Source organism: Tenrec ecaudatus, chromosome 3 (genome assembly GCF_050624435.1).
Source record: "Tenrec ecaudatus isolate mTenEca1 chromosome 3, mTenEca1.hap1, whole genome shotgun sequence".
NCBI classification, from domain to species: domain Eukaryota; kingdom Metazoa; phylum Chordata; class Mammalia; order Afrosoricida; family Tenrecidae; genus Tenrec; species Tenrec ecaudatus.
The window spans coordinates 89,112,342-89,122,321 of record NC_134532.1 but is presented as its reverse complement, the minus strand read 5'-3'; positions in this window follow the sequence as shown (position 1 = coordinate 89,122,321).

Below are 9,980 nucleotides of genomic sequence, written 5' to 3'. Positions count from 1 at the left end.
TGTACCTCCAGCCTTCATATGTACCAGTGTACAGACTCTGTCCTATCCAGCCCTGCAAGGTAGAATTCGGATCATGGTAGTTGGGGGGAGGAAGCATCCAGGATCTGGGGGAAAGCTGTGTTCTTCATCGGTACTACCTCACACCCTAATTAACCCATCTCCTCGCCTAAACCCCTCTATGAGGGGATCTCCATAGGACGACACTTGGGCCTTGGGTCTCCACTCTGCACTTCCCCCTTCATTTAATATGGTATATATATATATATATACATATATACATATACACATATATACACATACATACACACACTTATATCGTTGTTTTTTTTTCCTTCTTTTACATTTTATTAGGGACTCATACAACTCTTACCACAATCCATACATATACATACATCAATTGTATAAAGCACATCCATACATTCCCTGCCCCAATCATTCTCAAGGCATTTGCTCTCCACTTAAGCCCCTTGCATCAGGTCCTCTTTTTTTTCCCCCTCCTCCCTCCCCCTTCCCCCCTCCCTCATATGCCCTTGGTAATTTATACATCGTTGTTTTGTCATATCTTGCCCTATCCGGAGTCTCCCTTCCCCCCTTCCCTCCTGTCCCTCTCCCAGGGAAGAGGTCACATGTGGATCCTTGTAATCAGTTCCCCCTTTCCAACCCACTCACCCTCCACTCTCCCAGCATCGTCCCTCACACCCTTGGTCCTGAAGGTATCATCCACCCTGGATTCCCTGTACCTCCAACCCTCATATGCACCAGTGTACAGCCTCTGTCCTATCCAGCCCTGCAAGGTAGAATTCGGATCATGGTAGTTGGGGGGAGGAAGCATCCAGGATCCGGGGGAAAGCTGTGTTCTTCATCGATACTACCTCACACCCTAATTAACCCATCTCCTCTCCTAAACCCCTCTATGAGGGGATCTCCATTGGTCGACACCTGGGCCTTGGGTCTCCACTCTGCACTTCCCCCTTCATTTAATATGATATATATATACATATATATACATACATATATACATATACACATATATACACATACATACACACACTTATATCTTTTTTTTTTTTGCATGATGCCTTATACCTGGTCCCTTGGGCACCTCGTGATCGCACTGGCCGGTGTGCTTCTTCCATGTGGGCTTATTTGCTTCTGAGCTAGATGGCCGCTTGTTCACCTTCAAGCCTTTAAGACCCCAGACACTATCTCTTTTGATAGCCGGGCACCATCAGCTTTCTTCACCACATTTGCTTATGCACCCATTTGTCTTCAGCGATCCTATCATGGAGGTGTGCAGTCAATGATATGATTTTTTGTTCTTTGATGCCTGGTAACTGATCCCTTTGGGACCCCTCGATCACACAGGCTGGTGTGTTCTTCCATGTGGACTTTGTTGCTTCTGAGCTAGATGGCCGCTTGTTTATCTTCAAGCCTTTAAGACCCCAGTCACTATCTCTTTTGATAGCCGGGCACCATCAGCTTTCTTCACCACATTTACTTGTTCACCCACTTTGGCTCCAGCCGTTGTGTTGGGAGAGTGAGCATCATAGAGTTCCAATTTAATAAAAGAAGGTATTCATGCATTGAGGGAGTGTTTGAGTAGAGGCCCAAGGTCCTTCCGCCACCTTAATACTTGACCTATAAATATAGACACATAGATCTATTTCCCCATCCTCCTATATATATTTGCATGTACATGTATTTATCTAGACCTCCAAGAATGCCCTTTGACTCCTAGCTCTTTCCTCCATCTCCCTTGACTTTCCTCCTGCCCCACTACCATGCTTTGTCGCCACCTGGGCTAGAGCATACCTCTTCTCTAAGCAACCTTACCCTTGATCGTTTCCCACCAGGCCTGCCACTCCCCCTTCTCTACCATTTGGGGTCCCGTTTTTCCCTTGTCCCTGGGTTTGTTAACACTGCTTCCTTACCCCCTCTACCCCCCCACCCCAAGTCCCCCCAGAACTGTCTGTCCCGTTGTTTTTCCTCCAGATAGTTCATCCAGCCTGTCCTATTCAGACAGACCTGTGGAGACACTGACATGCAGGAAAACAAGTCAGAGGAAAACAAAGCAACAGTATACAACCAGACAACAAAACAACAAAAACAAACCACTGACAAAGAACAGAACAAAACAGTTCACAAGAGAAAAGCTTGTAGTTAGTTCAGGGATCGTTTGCTGGCCCTTAGGAGCGTTTTCCAGTCCAGTCTTTTGGGGCACCACCACACCCTAGCCCCAAAGTCCACTTTCAGCATTCCCTGGGGACCTTGCCACTCCATTCCCTTGCTGTTCCGCTGCACTCCCCCAGTGATTTTCTCGGTGTGGTGGGATCAGGTCATCCAATTCCCACAGTGTCTCCGGTGCTGTCCCCTGTATTGACCTTAGTCACTGATTGGCATCATTTCTCATAGTGGGGCCAGCCATGTTGTTCTCTCGCTTTCTTACTTTTTAATGTGTTTATTGCTATAAGTTTACTTTGGAGTATTGGTGTGTGTGTTTTTTCTGGTTTTGCTGTGTCCCAAAGATTTTGGTACTTTGTGCTTTCATTGTTGTTAGATTCCAGTAATTAAAAAATTTATATTAATTACCCAGTGGTTTTAAAGCATGGTTCATTCTTTTTTAATGTATTTGTATTTTTTCCTTGTTCATCCTGGTGTTATTTTTACTTTTATTGCTGTGGAATCAGAGAAGATGCTTTGTAGTATTTTGGCATTTTTAACTTTATTGAAGCTTGCTCTGTGACCGAACATGGTCTATTCTGGAGAATGGTCCATGTGCTGTCATTGGTGAAGTGTTCTCTACATGTGGATGAGGTCAAGTTGCTTTGTGATGTTTAGGTCATCTTTATCTTTCTTGAGTTTCTTTTATTTCTGTTTTTCATTGAAAGTGGTGTATAAAAATTTCCTACTATTATTGTGGAACTATTTCTTTTTACAGTACTGTTAAGAGTTTGTTTTATGTATTTAGGCATTCTGCCAGTGGGCGTATAAATGTTTATTATGGTTATTTCTCCCTGTTGAATTGATCCTTTAATCACTAAAATGCCTTTCCTTGTCTTTTGTGGTAGACTTTGCTTTAGTCTTTATATCAGAGATTAATATTGCCACTGTTGCTTTTTGGTTAGTTTGCTTGACATACCCTTTTAATTATTGATCTTTATTTATATTTTTGAATCTAAGGTGTGCCTCTTGTAGGTAACATATTGATGGGCCATGTTTTTTTTCTTTTTAATCCATTCTATTACTGTCTCTTGACTGATAACATTTCACCCATTTATATCAGTATGATTATTGATAGTTATAAATTAACAGTTGTTATTTAGGGGTGTGTATGTGCATGTTTTGTGGTGTTGATGATTTCTCTGTTCTTTTGCATTCAGTTCTTTTTGTGAGTGATTTTTTTTCATATCCTTCATTGTTGATTTACTGAGTATGTATAAATTTCATTTTTAAAATTTATTGTTATTATTTACCTCTTTTAAGATTACCCTGGAACTTACCTCGGTCTTCCTAAGTTTGAAACAGTCTATGTAGACACCATTGCCTTGACTTCTCCTCCAGGTGGAAGTTCTGTGACATCTTTTATTCTTTCTTTTTATTTTGATTCCACAGATTTTGTCTCTGATTTTTCTGCTCAGTCTTGTAGTTCTATTTTTCAGAATTCTTTATCTTGGTTGGTATCTGGGCGGTGCTGCTATATTTCTAAATCTCAGATTGTTCTCTGATGTTGTTTTCTGTCCAGGGATTACTTTTAATATTCCTTATAAAGTTTGTGTAGTTTCTACAAATCCTCTTAATTTCTGTGTATCTGGAAAAATTGGCGTTTCGACATTGTATGTGAGAGACAATGTTGCTGGATTCTTGGTTGACAGTGGTCTTTAATAAAGTTTGTATGTGTCACTCCGCTGTCTCCTTGCCCACGTGATTTCTGCTAAGAAACCAAGGTGGCTCACTGGTTTTCCTTTTTAGGCGGCATTTCATTTTTCCAAAGCTACATTCAGGATTTCTTGTCTGGGGTTTTGAAAAGCTTGGTCATGATATTTCTTGGTGACGTACTTTGGGTTTGAGCTTGTTGAGCTTCTTGGATGACTCTCTTCTTGCCTTTCACATGAGCGTACTTCTCTTCCAACTAGGTATCAGAAATTACACACTCATAAACATAATACATACACCTTCTCTTTTGGGATTTCTATATTTCTTTTAAGTGTCACACATAATGCCTTAGGCTTTCTTCATTTTTTCGTCCCTCAAATGAAAGTGGATTTGTCCTCTTTTTAATTTATCCTACATCCTGGATCCAGTTTTACTTCTATGTAGCTCTGTTATCTGCAATTTTATCGTTAATCTTCTGGGTTTGTAGTTACTGTTTTTTGTTTTGCTTTTGTCCACTTATTATTATATTGTTTTCCTTAATTCTTTGAGTTGTCCATTTTCATCCGTATTTTCCTTGATCTCTGAAAGTGTAGTCTCACACATCCCCTTTCGGAAGGGTCGCAGGGAGGAGATGAGCCAGTCAGGGTGCAGTGTAACTATGATGAAACACAACTTTCCACTAGTTCCTAAATGCTTCCTTTCCCCCTACCCAATTCTACCTTACAAATCTGGCTAGACCAGAGGATGTACACTGGTACTGATAGGAACTGGAAACACAGGGAATCCAGGATGGATGATCCCTTCAGGACCAGTGGTGGTATAGAGAGGGGAAACCAATTACAAGGATATACATATAACCTCCTCTCTGGGGGACAGACAAAAGAAAAGTGGGCGAAGGGAGGCGTCAGACAGGGGAAGATAGGACAAAATAAGAATTTATAAATTATCAAGGGTTCATGAGGGAGGAGAGAACGGGGAGGAAGGGGGAAAAATGAAGAGCTGATTCCAGGGGCTTATGTGGAGAGCAAATGTTTTGAGAATGATGAGGGTAGCGAATGTATAAATGTGCTTTATACAATTGATGTATGTATGGATTGCGATGAGTTGTATGAGCCCCCAATAAAATGATTAAAAGAAAGTGTAGTCTGTCAAACTTATTTTGTTTACTATTTTCAGAAAAACAAAAAAAAAAACCTCAGCTCCCACTGACAATTAGAAACATTTGGACTTTGGCCTATAATCCAGGATAAAGTGTAGCTATCTGCTTTTGTAGCCCCACCCCCACCTCCTGGATCGTTCCAGTGCTCCTCAGGAGGTGGTATTGCCGACTTAGGGAAACACTGTCTTGATGGATCCTAACCAGGCAGTTCCATGATCATTTCTCCCTCAGGAAGGTTTTCTGGTTCTTCATTTTAGCCACTGGCCTGAGGTACTTTATTCTGCTTCTTTATCTGATTTGATGTTGCCTATTATTTCTGAGACTTGAAGATGTTATTGCATTTTATTTACTGATTGCATGTGTTTACCCTCTTTTAATATATCTGGGTGTCGGACAGGTGGGCATGCTTATGCTAGTTTGGCAGCACTAGGGGTGTTGATCAACTGTCACTGGGTGAGTGGGGTAGCAGCTGGGAGTAAGACTGTGGGTCGTGGTCTACTCACCTTGCTTCTGTTTATAACTGGTTTCTTATGAGAATGCTGTGAAGTTGTGTTTCTCAGCTCTGCATTATGCCTCATTCATTGTGTCTGGTTAATATTTTTTCTCCCATTTGATGTTTGATTCAATCCTGTATCCTTCCTTTTTGACATTCAGAGTTCTGGAATTGTTGCCTACATCTGTTGAATTTCGGCCTCTGCTGTCTGATGTGGATGCCTAAGTTGCCATTCTGGCTGTGCTCCCAAATCTTTTTTTTTTTTGCATAGTAAGTAGGAAAGATGACGCTAAGGAGAAAACCCAAAGTCAACATGTTTATGGTTTAAGTATAAAATACTTAAAGTGAATCCACTTATTTTTATAAATAATTCAAATAAAGTCACATTAAATAGCAAAGGCAAAAAATAAGCAAAATGTACTGTCATTCCTAATTAGCACTAATGCACGGTGATAGTTAATTACTTGGCTTACATATTGCTGAGCTTTAAACAGCAGTCCATTGATAATTATGGGTTAGTTTGGTTATTTTACCCACTAATCCTTATCTGCCAACTCTAGTTCAGTGTTATTAACAATATGAAACTATTTAAGTAGCAGATCTTTCTCTGGTGTTTTACTTCATCATGTAACAACCTTGAAGAAAACTGCCCTTCTTTTTCTCACCTGTTTTCCTGTCCCACCCTTACTGGTTGAATTGTTTCAGCCCTTCTGTAAACATCAAAGTGAGGTATCTTTGCCTCAACTAGTTCCACATACTCAAAACAAGCAAATCCTTTCCCTGCCCCCACAAGTTGGCCTTTAAAGCATCTTGCTTACACTTAATCATAGCCCTAATCTAAGAACAGTTCGTTCTTATGATGTTGGTTGCCCTAGTTGATACTTGCCCTCATGAAGAAATCAGATGGCGATAGGCTATCTGCAGGAATGGTATCTGGGATCTTAAAGGCTTGTAATAAGACAAGCAGCCATCTACGTGAGGTGTCAGCTAAGTCCACACCAGTCTCTGTGATGCAAGGATTGTAAATAATGAAACCTAAGACCAGAGGAGAGAACAGTATGAGTTTAAATTCTGAGCACCTGGTTTGCAGAAGGCTATGCATGACAGTGAAAGCCCAAAATCCATTCGCTGTATCCCCATGTGGATTATGCCTTCAGAGAATTCCCTCTGACCACTGCCCAGGGATGTGGATAGCCTTGCTATCAGATAAGTGCCTTGGAAAGTGGACTAATGAAGATGTAGTTAGCTTAAAACTGAGCACTTTATCATTTGCTCTTCCTTTTGACTTATTTTAAAATTTTCTAGTTATTTTCTGCTTTCTTTTCAATTGAAGTTTTTCTGTTTTATTACTGTTGTTGGACGGTGGTGGTGGTTTTTGTTTACGATATCTTTTTCTTTATCTGAAATCCAGGAAAGGTAAATCTGTAGAGACAGTAACTGGTAATAGTTTCTTAGGGTTTGTATGGTAGGGGAGGATGGAGGAAAGGGGAAGCTAATAATCATGAATATAAGAAAGATCAAATTGTTCTAAAATCTTTTAAATGTTTAAAACATTGAGTCAAATATGTGAATGTCAGTAAAACTTAAAATTTTAAAAATCATGCTGATTTTGAACCAACATATCGTACATAACCATTTTCAATTGCTAGCTGCAACTTAAAATACATATATATATTTCTTTAATATATTTTGGTCGATCATAATTGGTGACATTGTTTTTAGTTCACTAAAGAAATCTGGAAACCCACAGAGAAACTATCCCACTATGATGATAACGTTCTTTGCTTATATCTCTGTCTATTTTCCACTAAGGCATAATGGTCATGCATCGAGCTTCTGCTAACCACAAGTTCAGCAATTCGAAACTACCAGATCACCCAAGGGAGAAAAAGGAGGAGTTACAGTCTTGGAAACTCACAGTGGCAGTTCCACTCAGTCCTATATGCTGGCTGTGGGTCAGAATGTACTTGATGGCAGTGAGTCTGATCTTTTTTTTTTTTTCACTAAAGCTACTTAATTTTTTTTTTCAGATTATGACCATTTTCTTTCCTAGGTTTGGACAACTTACCAAATGCTGCTAAATTGGAAAAAGTTTTCTGTTATACATACAATTTGACAATCAAATGGCTTTTTGAATAGGCTCACATTCAGAAAAGGCGCATTCACCGAGAGGTGCTCACATTTCAGACTTCCTGTTATAAGGCTGATGAATAAAAAGCAGGAAGAAACATTTCTCAAATCCTGCTGTGTCTCTCATTTTCCATCCCGAGCACTAGGATGTCTGCAGCGCCTTCCCAAGAGCATGTTGCTGTTCACAGTGGGTGCAAGCATCTTGGGTCAGTCAATCAACAGAAGTATGAACAGTATGCCTTTTGCGCACACTCAAGCAGCACAGAAGAATGTTGGTGTTGCATAGGCCTGGCGTGAAACACCTGGGCCGCTCTGCAGCGAGGTGAGCTTGCACGAGGCGTTTGACTGCTTTGATAGTGGATACAGTGAAACCTGTGACTGCTAACGTAATGGATTTGCTTGGCTTTTCTGGGTCTTGCCAGTTTGCCGCCTTTGATAAGGGTAGTCTTACTCTTTCCACCAGTGGTTTCCCTGCAAAGGATTTCAGTTCTCCCTCCTGAGGAGAGGTTTCCTCTGCGTGCACAGGTTCCGGCTTTCACCGCTTCAGTGTCTTGTGAAAGGCATGATAATACTCACGTGGCGGCGCTGACGGCTGTTGAGAACATAAATGCAAACTGCGAGAGCGAGCAATGGCTGGCGCGATGACCCCAACCAAACTCACTGCCATCGAGGCCGTGCCTACGCATGGCGATGGGCAGGTTGGCTTTCTGAGACCGTAACTCTTCACGGGAGTAGAGAGCCCTTTCTCCCATGGCGCAGCTGGTGGTTTCAAACTGCTGACCATGTGGATCACAGGGCATTGCGACCCACACATTGGCCACAAAGGCTCATGCCTGGCTCAAAGATATTATTAATAAACTCCTTTTTACCCTCTATAGTTTATAGGGATGCTAGTCCCCTAGCTGTCACAGATCTAAGTACTAATTTATTTCTTTATAAATCATATTACGCTCCGAAGACTTTATTCTTTGAAAAAGGATTGTGTTGCCGGTGAATGAAAAATACTGAAGGAAGACTTCTGCATGAAAGGAGTTTAAAAGTCAATGCAAATAAAGACAAGCAGTGATCAGTGGGATAATACACATCCACTCAGAACTGTAACTTAACGTTCTCCTGGACAGGATTCCTTGCCTGGGAGCTCGGGAAAGTCTGACCAGGATTCATAACTGAACTTCGAGGAGGCAGAAGGCAGGGTTTTTCTTGATGTTCTTAAGATACTGTACAAGTAGTAAGGTTGCTTCCAATTACTATGGAACTGTTTCCGACTCCCGATGGCCCGGTGTGTCAGAGGAGAACCGCTCGGTCGATTTTCTGGAAACAGGCTAACCTGGCCTGTCATCTGAGGTGCGCGGGAGTGGGTGTAAACCTCAACCTCATGGCTAGCAGCCACGTGCTAACCCGTTTGCACCATTCAGGGCCTCATAGGCGAGGGAAAATGGACCAGACTGAAAACCGTTTCATGACCATGGCTGCAGGGTGCTGACTATTTACACAAGAAAGCAGTTGGTAAAAGTGTGCGAAAGGTTAGCATGTTTCTCTGCTAACTCCGAGGTTGCCTGCTCAAGTCTACCCAGGTGTGCCTCAAAGACCTGGAAATCTCTTTCTGAAAATGCAGCCACCGAAAAGTCTTTGGCGTGTGGTTCCCCTGCCGGGACAGTGTCATCAGGAGTCAGAGTCGACTCAGCCAACTCCACAGCCTTTGGCACTGGGATGTAGTTTGAAGACATTTGTCACATGGAGATGGGACTATGTTGTCCTAAACATTTAAGCAGGTCACACTTCCCCTCTAAGTCATGATCATGCCAGAGCAAGACAGTTGATACTTTGTATCCTGAATACAATGTTTGGTCCTGGGATATCTCAGGCAGTATACTGAGTGTTCAGTAGGTAGTCAATAACTATTTGTTGAATGAATGGATGAAAACAGATAGATATAAGCAAACTGAAGTGTATTCAGAAGACCAGGAACTGGGTTGGTGCAAGGTCTCAGAACCAAGTGCCTGGAGGAGATGGAGATGTTTATTCAGCACAGGGAGAAAATGATAATTCTTTTCCAAGGGTGAAGAGCTGCTGTGAACACGGTTCTGACTGTTTTAGATCTCACATGGCTTGGATTGAGCGCATTGCACAAGGGCAGAGTAAACATTTTCAGGTTAATGTTAGCAAACTCCTTTCAGAACTGCTGAATGGTTGAAACAATGGGCAAGCTGACTCAGCAGTCTTAAGTGGTTGTGCAAGGGCTCTCTCAGTCCATGTCACCAGTTGTACACAACATCAGCAGTAATTTGGAACTACAAGTTACGTAGTAAACACTTTCGGAATGTG